Genomic DNA, 8,818 nt, shown 5'->3' with positions numbered 1-8,818 from the left:
GACCCTCCCTCAGAGCAGGTGTCCTTAGAAATACTTCTCTGGCTTCGCCTAAGGGAGAAGCTTAAGGCGCACGGTGGAAGGTCAGAGGCGGGGAGTGCCCAGGGAACTCTACACTCAGCAATTCCATCCATCCATCATTCAGTGTCTGCCCCCTCATGCCACCCTGCTCTACCCTCAAACCCAACAGATCTGTGGGGTTCCCAGTGAGAGAACCACTCCCATCTTTGCTGCCGCCTTTCCCCCTGCCTGCTCTGAGCTGGGGCCTCTGTTCATCTGCCTTCTATTCACCTGTCCACTCGCTTACTTTCCTAGCACCTGGATTAACTCATCGCCCACTGTTCTTTGCTGTCATTCCAGCAGGTTTCCAAAAGAGGAGGTGAATGTTTGCATTTAGTTTGTAGTCTCGAACTATCGTCCTTCAAAGACATTCGAATCACCTTCGCCCTGGGGTCACAGAAGAATCAGGTTTTAAAAGGGCATGCCTGGGCAGGAGGGAACTTCCTGGGTGATGGTAGTGTTCTACATTATATCCATACTGTCCCATAAAAATATAATGTAAAATTTAAAATTTTCTAGTGGCAACATTAAAAAAGAAACATGAAATTCATTTTAATATTTTATTGAATCCAACATATCCGGAATATTATTATTTCAACATGCAATCAATATCAAAACTATGAGTGAGATGTCCTGCATTCCTTTTTACGTACCATGTCTTCAAAGCCTGGTGCAGTTTTTACACTTACAGCACCTCAATTTTCCTTGAAAATACTTCACCTGTATTTAGCTTTTATAAAATTTACAGTTGAAAAAGCAGATTAATATACTCAGGATGCTCCCAACATACTTAAAAGTTTTCCAGTAACAGAATTGAGTAGCAGTTTTTAGATTTTAATTAAAATTAAATGGAATTTAAAGTACGGTTCCTTATTCACACTAGCCACATGTTCAAGTGTGGGTAGTGGCTGCCGTACTGGACCACACAGTTCTATATCTTCACAGGGATTGGGGTTACACGGTGTATACATTTGTCAAAACTCATTTTATGATATCATTAAAATCTGTAGGTAAATTTCACCTAAAAAATCTCTCTAGTTAATGATATGCATGATAAAGTATTTAAAGGTGAAGTATGTTGATGTCATCAACTTTGAAACGCATCAAAAAAACAAAAAAGAAGGATCGATGGCTAGAGGGGACAGATGGGTACGTATGTGATAAAGCAAATAGAGCAAAATGTTCATTGTAGAATTAGGTGGTGGGATATATGGGTATTCACCATACAAGCCTTCTAACTCTTCCGAATGTTTCAAAAGTCTAATAAGGTGTTGGGGAGGAAAAGAGACAACATGTCTTCAAGAAACCATACCTGCATGTAATCCCATGGCTAGATCTGAAAAACATACTATTGAACGAAAGAAGCTAGACCCAGAAGGGCATCTATGGATGTCTCCATTTATATAAAGTTTCTGAACTTTAGAGACAAGACATCTGGCAAAACTGACCTATGCTGCTGGAGGTCGGAAAGTGGTTTATCCTTGGTGGGGGGGAGGGGCTGACAAGTAGGGGTGCGTAAGGGGGACTTCTGGGGTGCAAAATTCTCTGTCTTGGTAACTTGGGTGTGTTTGCTTCATGAAAACTCATCAAGCATTTTTGCAGAATTTCTATCAGTTTTTGTTGTTGACTTAAGGCCTGCCTGCCCTTCGTACCCTGCATGAGGAAAACCAGAGCTCCCCTCCAAAACGACACGGGCTGATTTAAAGGTTCACCAAGTGCAAGCGAGATTCCACCCAGGTCCCCAGCGAGTCACTGGGGATGGAGGACCTGGATGCTGTGGGCCTTGGCATTTATTTTAGGAACTTTCTCTCTGTGGTTCCTGATTAAGTTTTTGAACATGCTGTGCAGAAAGCAAACTCATGTCTCCTTTAGTTCCTGGCCCATGTGCCTCCGTCACCTACACTCCTCAAAACCGCCAAGATTTTAGTCTCCTGTGCTTGGACCACAGCACCATCATTTGTTGATCTTCGTGCTTAGCTGCTTAATTTACTGAACGCCTTTCCCTACAGGAGCTCAAGGAACTTTTCTCAAAGAACTTACAACATGAAACGGGAGGGAATGTTCTCCAGCTGTAATGGGGGGAATCAAGAGGTGAGGGAGGGACAGAAGTCAAGGGTCACTGAGGCAGAGTAGAAGGAGAGGTGCAGGGGCTGGGGAAACCGGTACATGAGCAGAACCCAAAGTTCTCTGGATGTGCCTGGTTGGCCCAGATTTTTAAGTTCATAATTCAGAAAAACCCTTGGGACCTTCCCCCCCTTACAGCCCTGAGACAGTAACACACCCAGGGGCCTGGGCCGCAGCTTTGGGGCCAAATTATTAAACCGATGACATCCAAAAGTCTCAATTTCCCCTACAGGTGCTGAGTCTGAGAGCACTGCGCGGGGGAGGGGGGGTGCGGAGGGCCAGAGGCAGCGGGGTGACAGACTGTCGCCATCACGGGTCCAGGAGGGGTGTGTGCGGCCCTCGGAGGTGTGCTGACCGCCAGGCAAGCCCCAGGAAGCTTCCGGAACAGAGGCTGAGGGAGAGAAGAGCCCTGGGGGTGCCCAAGGCTGCAGGATCCCTTGCTTCCCACTTCTCTGTGGGAAAAGCCTCCCCCGCAGATGGCAGTGACGCCTCTGGGAGTTCTTCAAAACGGGGCCAATTCCTCCGAGAGGGCAGCTGCTCCAACCTCCCTCCCACGCAGAGCCTGGAGCGCCTTCAAGGGGGTGTCCCTTCCCACGGCCGCGCCGGGCTCTTGGTGTCGGAGCCGGCTGGGGACTGCGGCCCAGGCAGGGGTCCAGCCTCACGCGACCCGGGGCGGGGCCTCCCCAGGCCTGCCGGGGTCTCGCGGCCCCGGGCCCAGCCCTCCCGCCCCACCTCCTCGCCGCCCTCCCCGCGGCCGGGACCCAGGCTCCGCCCCTCCCCTCCCCCTCTTCCTTATCTCTTTTTCTAACCTTTTGCATTTTTTTTTAGTCTCATTTCCTGTCGGGTTTTGCATTCCCCTCCCCCCTCCCAGCCTGTGACACACTTTCTCTCCTTTTTTCTCTCTTTTGCCTCCTTTGGCCTCCGGACTGCTGCCCGTGTGGCGCGCGGCCCCCTACCGGCCCTGCAGCCCCTGGGTCGGCTGCGCCCCTCGGACGGTCCGGGCGGTGGGGACCGAGGGCCGCGGCCCCGGGGGGAAGACGGCGGCCTGCGCGGAGCCTGAGCGGCCCAGGTAGGCGCGGCGGACGCGGGGGTGGGGACACGGGGGGCGGCGGGGGCGCGCTGGGGCGGCGCGGTCGTGCGGAGGGGGGGACGCGGGGGGCCCGGGGTCCTCGGCGGGCGGCGCGGAGTCGCGGCGCCGTGCGGCGGTCAGGAGGGGCTCGCTCTTCTGGTTCCGCGCTACCGGACCGCCATCCCTCTCTCACCGTCTCTTTCCCCCTTTCCCCTCTGGCTCCATCTCTGTCTCCCTCTCCCCGCCTGCGTTTGGAGAACTTTATCTCCACTTTCCATCTCCCTGTATCCCGCCTCCGAGTTCCTCTCGGACCGTCTGTCTCTGGGGGGCCCCGCCTGGCAAAGTCCCCAGCCCCTCAGAGAAGAAAGGGATGAAAGGGGGGGCGGGCCCGGCAGGGCGCCCCTCGGTGCCCCTGCCCCAGAAGGAGGAAAAGAACATTTCTAAGACCTGAAAGGACAGGAAGTTTCCAGACCACAGCCGGGCCTGACGCGGAGGCTCCCGAGAAGGTGGAGCCCCTGGGAGGGGAGGGGAGGGGAGGGGAGGGCAGGGGGAAGGACAGCCCCTCCCACGGGGAGAGTGTGGAACCAGGAGGGGCCCAGGTTCCCCGCAAAGCCAGGATGAGGTCCTAGTGGCCTCGTGCCTGAAGTCCCCACCCCCGTGACACTGACCCGCCCCCCCAGCACACTGCCCAGGCTGGAAGGGCCCCCCGTGGTCTCCTGAACTTTCGGCACAGGGAAGGGAGAGGGCTTCTCTGTCCCTTCAGAGTTCAGAGCACAGTTGGAGGGGCCCCAGGGAGACAGTTATGGTGCAGGGAGCAGGGCCTGCTTGATGGGGCGTGTGTCGGAGCTCCCAGCTTCCTGGCACCTGGTCTGGCGAGTGTCTGCAGAGGACCATCCCCACAAACCGGGTCCTGTGGACCAAACCCATCTGTGCCCAGCCTGCCCCCAAACCTTTGATTTGTGGTAGGAAAGAATTTCTCCTGACAAAGTGTAAAAGGCTACCAGCCTCCCAAGGAAGGAAAGAAACGTTGGTCCATCACTGGACGATTATTGGGTGCCTCCTCTGTGGTTATTGGGTGCCGGAAGTCCCGAGCCGTAGGTTAATGCGAGGACAGGAATTTAGCTACAGTGTTCCACTTCTGTCCTTGCCCTGAGTCTCCACTTCTCTCTAAGCGCCTGGCAGCTGTAAAGAAATGATGGTCCCCGCTGTGGGCCGGGGCTGGTCAGAGGGCAAAGGGAGCCTGGGACTGACTCAGCCTCCTCACATCCCAGCAAAATGGTTGGGATGGCTGTGCATCTTAGTAGCACCCATATCAAAAAGGAAGTCTGTCAGTCCCACCAGCCCGTACAGTCCTGACTCTGTGTACAAATGTTCCTTTGTGTGATTTTTTTTTTAAATTGTGGTAAAATACACATGACATAAAATTTACATCTTAACCACTTTTAAGTGTACAGTTCAGGGGTATTAAGTACATTCACATTGTTGTACAACCATCTCCACCATCCATCTCCAGAACTTTCCATCCTCCCGAACTGAAACTCTGTCGTCATTAAACAACTCCCCATCCCCTTCTCCAGCCCCTAGAAACCACCCTTCTACTTTCTGTCTCTAGGACCCCATGTAAGTGGCATCCTGCAGTATTTGTTCTTCTGTGTCTGGCTTATGTCACTGAGCATGATCTCCTCAAGGTTCACCCATGTTGTAGCAGGCATCAGAATTTCCTTCCTTTTTAAGGCTGAATAATATTCCATTGTGTGGACGGACCACAGTTTGTTTATCCATTAATCCTTTATGTGATCTTTTATTTTTCATTTTTTTAAGATTTAATTTTATTTATTTTTGGCTGTGTTGGGTTTTCGTTGCAGTGCGCGGGCTTCTCCTTGCGGTGGCTTCTCTTGTTGCGGAGCCTGGACTCTAAGCCTGCTGGCTTCAGTAGTTGTGGCTCACGGGCTCTAGAGCGCAGGCTCAGTAGTTGTGGCTCGCAGTTCTAGAGTGCAGGCTCAGCAGTTGTGGCGCGCGGGCTTAGTTGCTCCACGACATGTGGGATCCTCCCGGACCAGGGCTCGAACCTGTGTCCCCTGCATTGGCAGGCGGATTCTTATCCACTGCACCACCAGGGAAGTCCCTATGTGATCTTTTAAAATGACTTGTAAACCTAACTCTTCTTCTAAAGGTGGTGGCCCTTGTTTGAATCACTCAGTGGGCACTGTCTGGGTGACACTGTACCAGGTACCGTCGGGGACACACAGAAGGAACGAGAGACCCAGACATCCTCCTCTAAATAGTTCAGGCCCTACAGTCGTGTTGCCATGACCAGAGGGTGGCAGAGACTCAAACTAGAGGAAAGGATTGAGGGAAGGAAGGATGGCGGGAGGCGAGTGTGGGCGATGGTGGGACTCAGAGTCCAGCAGTCAGTGGAAGGTTCCAGGCTGAGACTGTGCTGGTGGGGCAACATCCCAACTAACTTCTCCACTTTCCGACATGCGTTTCTCCACCTTTCCAATGGAAACCTTGCGGTGCCTGGTTTGCTGATGATAGCACTTCATGCGTGAAGGGCCAGATCGAGTCCCAGTGCTCAGGTGATTATGGTGAAAAGGGACACCAGATGCTGATAAACAGAGCTCCTCCCAGGAGTTTAAAACTGCCTTCCGTCCTCTCTTGCTTTGTCCCCACACTTGGCCTTGGAGACAGTGAGTGCGTCCTGGTAATCGGGATGATGGTGAAGTCCCGCGAGGGCCGGAATGCCCAGATGACCACCCCGACGCAGAGTGTGACCAGATCTGTGAAACTTGGGTTAAAAGAGGTCAGATCAAGGGGGAAAGGCCTCAGGAGGTCCACGGTCCGCCTTCTGGGTCGGAGGCTGAGGCGGGGGGTGGGAAGGAGCTTCGGGCTATGGCCCAGACGCGGCTTCCCGTCGTGACTGCCCACCTGGGCCGGCCTGTCATCCCTTCAGCTCTCTGGGAGTCATCTCTCCCCAGTGAAATCAGGATATTAATACTGATTCTTTTCAGTCTTGTCAGTTACACCAAGCATGAAATGAGCAAACTCGAGATGTGCTATACTCTTCCCGTTGCTGTTACTCCTGAGATCCGGGGAGGATAAGAGGATGGACGCTCGGGTCCGGACCTGGGGCTGGAGTGCGGCTTTCCCCACCCCGCGCCGAGTGGACTTCCTTTCTTAGTGTCCTGCTCTGCAGTCCTGATCTTCCAGGGCAGCCGAGAGGATTGAAGGAAATCTACCCTGTAGACGTACTGCATTATCCAGGAGGTCTGGAGCATTTTGATTGATTTAAATACGGGAACAGAAAGAAAAGGAAAAGAGGACTATCAAGGAAGCCCCTTAAAACCGCTTTTCTGCTAAAGGAAAATGAGACTGGCAGATTCCCAGGTGCCAGCCTCGTCACCCGTGCCACGGCGCATAGGAAGAACACGGCTTGTGCGCTTCACACGCAAGGAACACGCCCCGTACACCTTCCCCCAAAGTCTCCTTGAGCAGCTCCTGCTTGTGGGTCGATGGTTTTAATGGGGTGACTGTTTCCAGGGGGGTGACCTTTTTGGTTGTGTTTTGTTCAGGGCTCTGAGAATATAACGGTCGCTGTCAGATTGGTGCAATGGGCCAGTGCCGCGGGGTAATGAAGGGTCCCCGCTCCTGCCTCTGGCAACAACGCTCTGTCTTCGCTGGTCGAGTCCCGCAGTCAAGCTCCCCAGGCTCATGTCTTATGTCACAGTCCTCTGGTCCTCCCAGCTCCTCACAAGTGGGTGAGCTGGAGCAAGGGCTCCATCCTCCCCGGGTGGTTTCTGTGTCAGGGGTGTAACCTTCCTTCTCACCCCAAATCCAACTCTGGAATGTACGTCCTCATACTCGAGTGTGGCGGTGACAGAGCGGGGCCCCAGGCTCTGTCCACATACTTCACAAATCCTGCAGGTACCACAGCAACACCTGTCACACTCTGCTTTGTACAGTCAGCGCCATCCCCCGGTGCTGGACCCGTCCACTGAGAGGCAGGCTCCTCCAAGTGGAAAGATCTACGGACCTGGAGCCAGGCAGAAAGGGCGTCTGCCCCGGCTCTGCCGCGTACTAGCTGTGTGACCTCGGGAAAGTCACCGGTGGCTCTGAGCCTCAATGGCCACGTGTGTAAAATGAAAGCACCACCCCTAAATTAACATAGACCAAAGTGTTTCCAAATGAGAGTGCTCTGCTTTTAAAGGTACTTCTGACTTGGTTATTTTGGACAGAGTTGGGGGTAGGAGGTAGAGTAGAGTGACGAATTTGATGCAAAACTGAATTTATCTGAGAGAGCTATTTCCTTAGTTTACAGAGAACTCTCAGAGGAAATCAGGGAGGTGCAGGAATCGGCACACTTCTTCTGTAAAGGTCCAGATAGTAAATACCTGAGGCTCTGAGAGCCAGAAGGTCCCTGTGGAAACGGCTCTGCTCTGTTCTTGCCACGTGGCCGGATCTGGCCAGTGGGGCAGGATGGGCAGTGCAGGGGTGGGCCCTCCACTGCAGTTTGCTGACTCCAGAATTAGAGAACTCGACCCAAGAGAAAAATGCTTAAAGGATGTGAACAAGCAGAATATGAACAGACCAATCAATTTACAATGAATGAATGCGAAGTAATACAACAGAGAGATGCCTTTTTTCCACTGTCAGACTGGCAGAGATCAAAACACTTGATAAAACGTTGTATTGGCGAGAGAAACGGGAAGCAGGTCGTCCAGTACGCTGTGGATTTGACAATATGTACCAGCATAAGTGAATCAACCCAAGAATTCCACTTCTAAGAATTATCTCACAGGCAGACTTGTCCATCTTTCTGTGCACGCTGATGTTAACGGTAGCATTGTTTTTAATGGGAATAAACTTGAAACCACACAAATGCTCCTCGAAAGCAAGATCCCTCCATCGAGTGGAATTCTGTGAGGCCTTTACTGAGACAGGGGCATAGAGGGAGTTTCTGGAAGAAAGCACTAGCATGTGTAAGAAACTGCTCTAGTCGGACGTCTGGGGAATGGTGGCTGGGTGGACGAAGAGGAATATTCTAGTATTCTTTTTTTTTTTAACATCTTTATTGGAGTATAATTGCTTTACAATGCTGTGTTAGTTTCTGCTTTATAACAAAGTGAATCAGTTATACATATACATATGTCCCCATATCTCTTCCCTCTTGCATCTCCCTCCCCATCCCACCCCTCTAGGTAGTCACAAAGCACGGAGCTGACCTCCCTGTGCTATGCGGCTGCTTCCCGCTAGCTATCTGTTTTACGTTTGGTAGTGTATATATGTCCATGCCACTCTCTCACTTTGTCCCAGCTTACCCTTCCCCCTCCCTGTGTCCTCAAGTCCATTCTCTCTAGGAGGTCTGCGTCTTTATTCCCGTCTTGCCCCTAGGTTCTTCATGACAATTTTTTCTTTGTTTGTTTGTTTAGATTCCATATATGTGTTAGCATACAGTATTTGTCTTTCTCTTTCTGACTTACTTCACTCTGTAAGACAGTCTCTAGGTCCATCCACCTCACTGCAAATAACTCAGTTTCGTTCCTTTTTATGGCTGAGTAATATTCCATT

At 52.0% G+C, this 8,818-nt stretch overlaps 1 protein-coding gene across 1 annotated transcript in view; it reads left to right on the top strand.

The window, feature by feature from the left end:
• The first annotated feature begins 2,518 nt into the window (after positions 1–2,518).
• The window catches only part of CARD11 (caspase recruitment domain family member 11), a 109,868-nt gene continuing 103,568 nt past the window's right edge, over positions 2,519–8,818 (top strand). Inside the window, exon 1 of the mRNA XM_030846563.2 lies at positions 2,519–3,250. The gene's annotated coding sequence lies outside the window, so the exon portion shown is untranslated. The remainder of the gene's footprint in view (positions 3,251–8,818) is intronic.

The sequence above is a fragment of the Globicephala melas genome, chromosome 15 (genome assembly GCF_963455315.2).
Source record: "Globicephala melas chromosome 15, mGloMel1.2, whole genome shotgun sequence".
NCBI lineage: Eukaryota > Metazoa > Chordata > Mammalia > Artiodactyla > Delphinidae > Globicephala > Globicephala melas.
The sequence above is the reverse complement of the archived record's forward strand: the minus strand, read 5'-3'. Positions and strand labels throughout refer to the sequence as shown.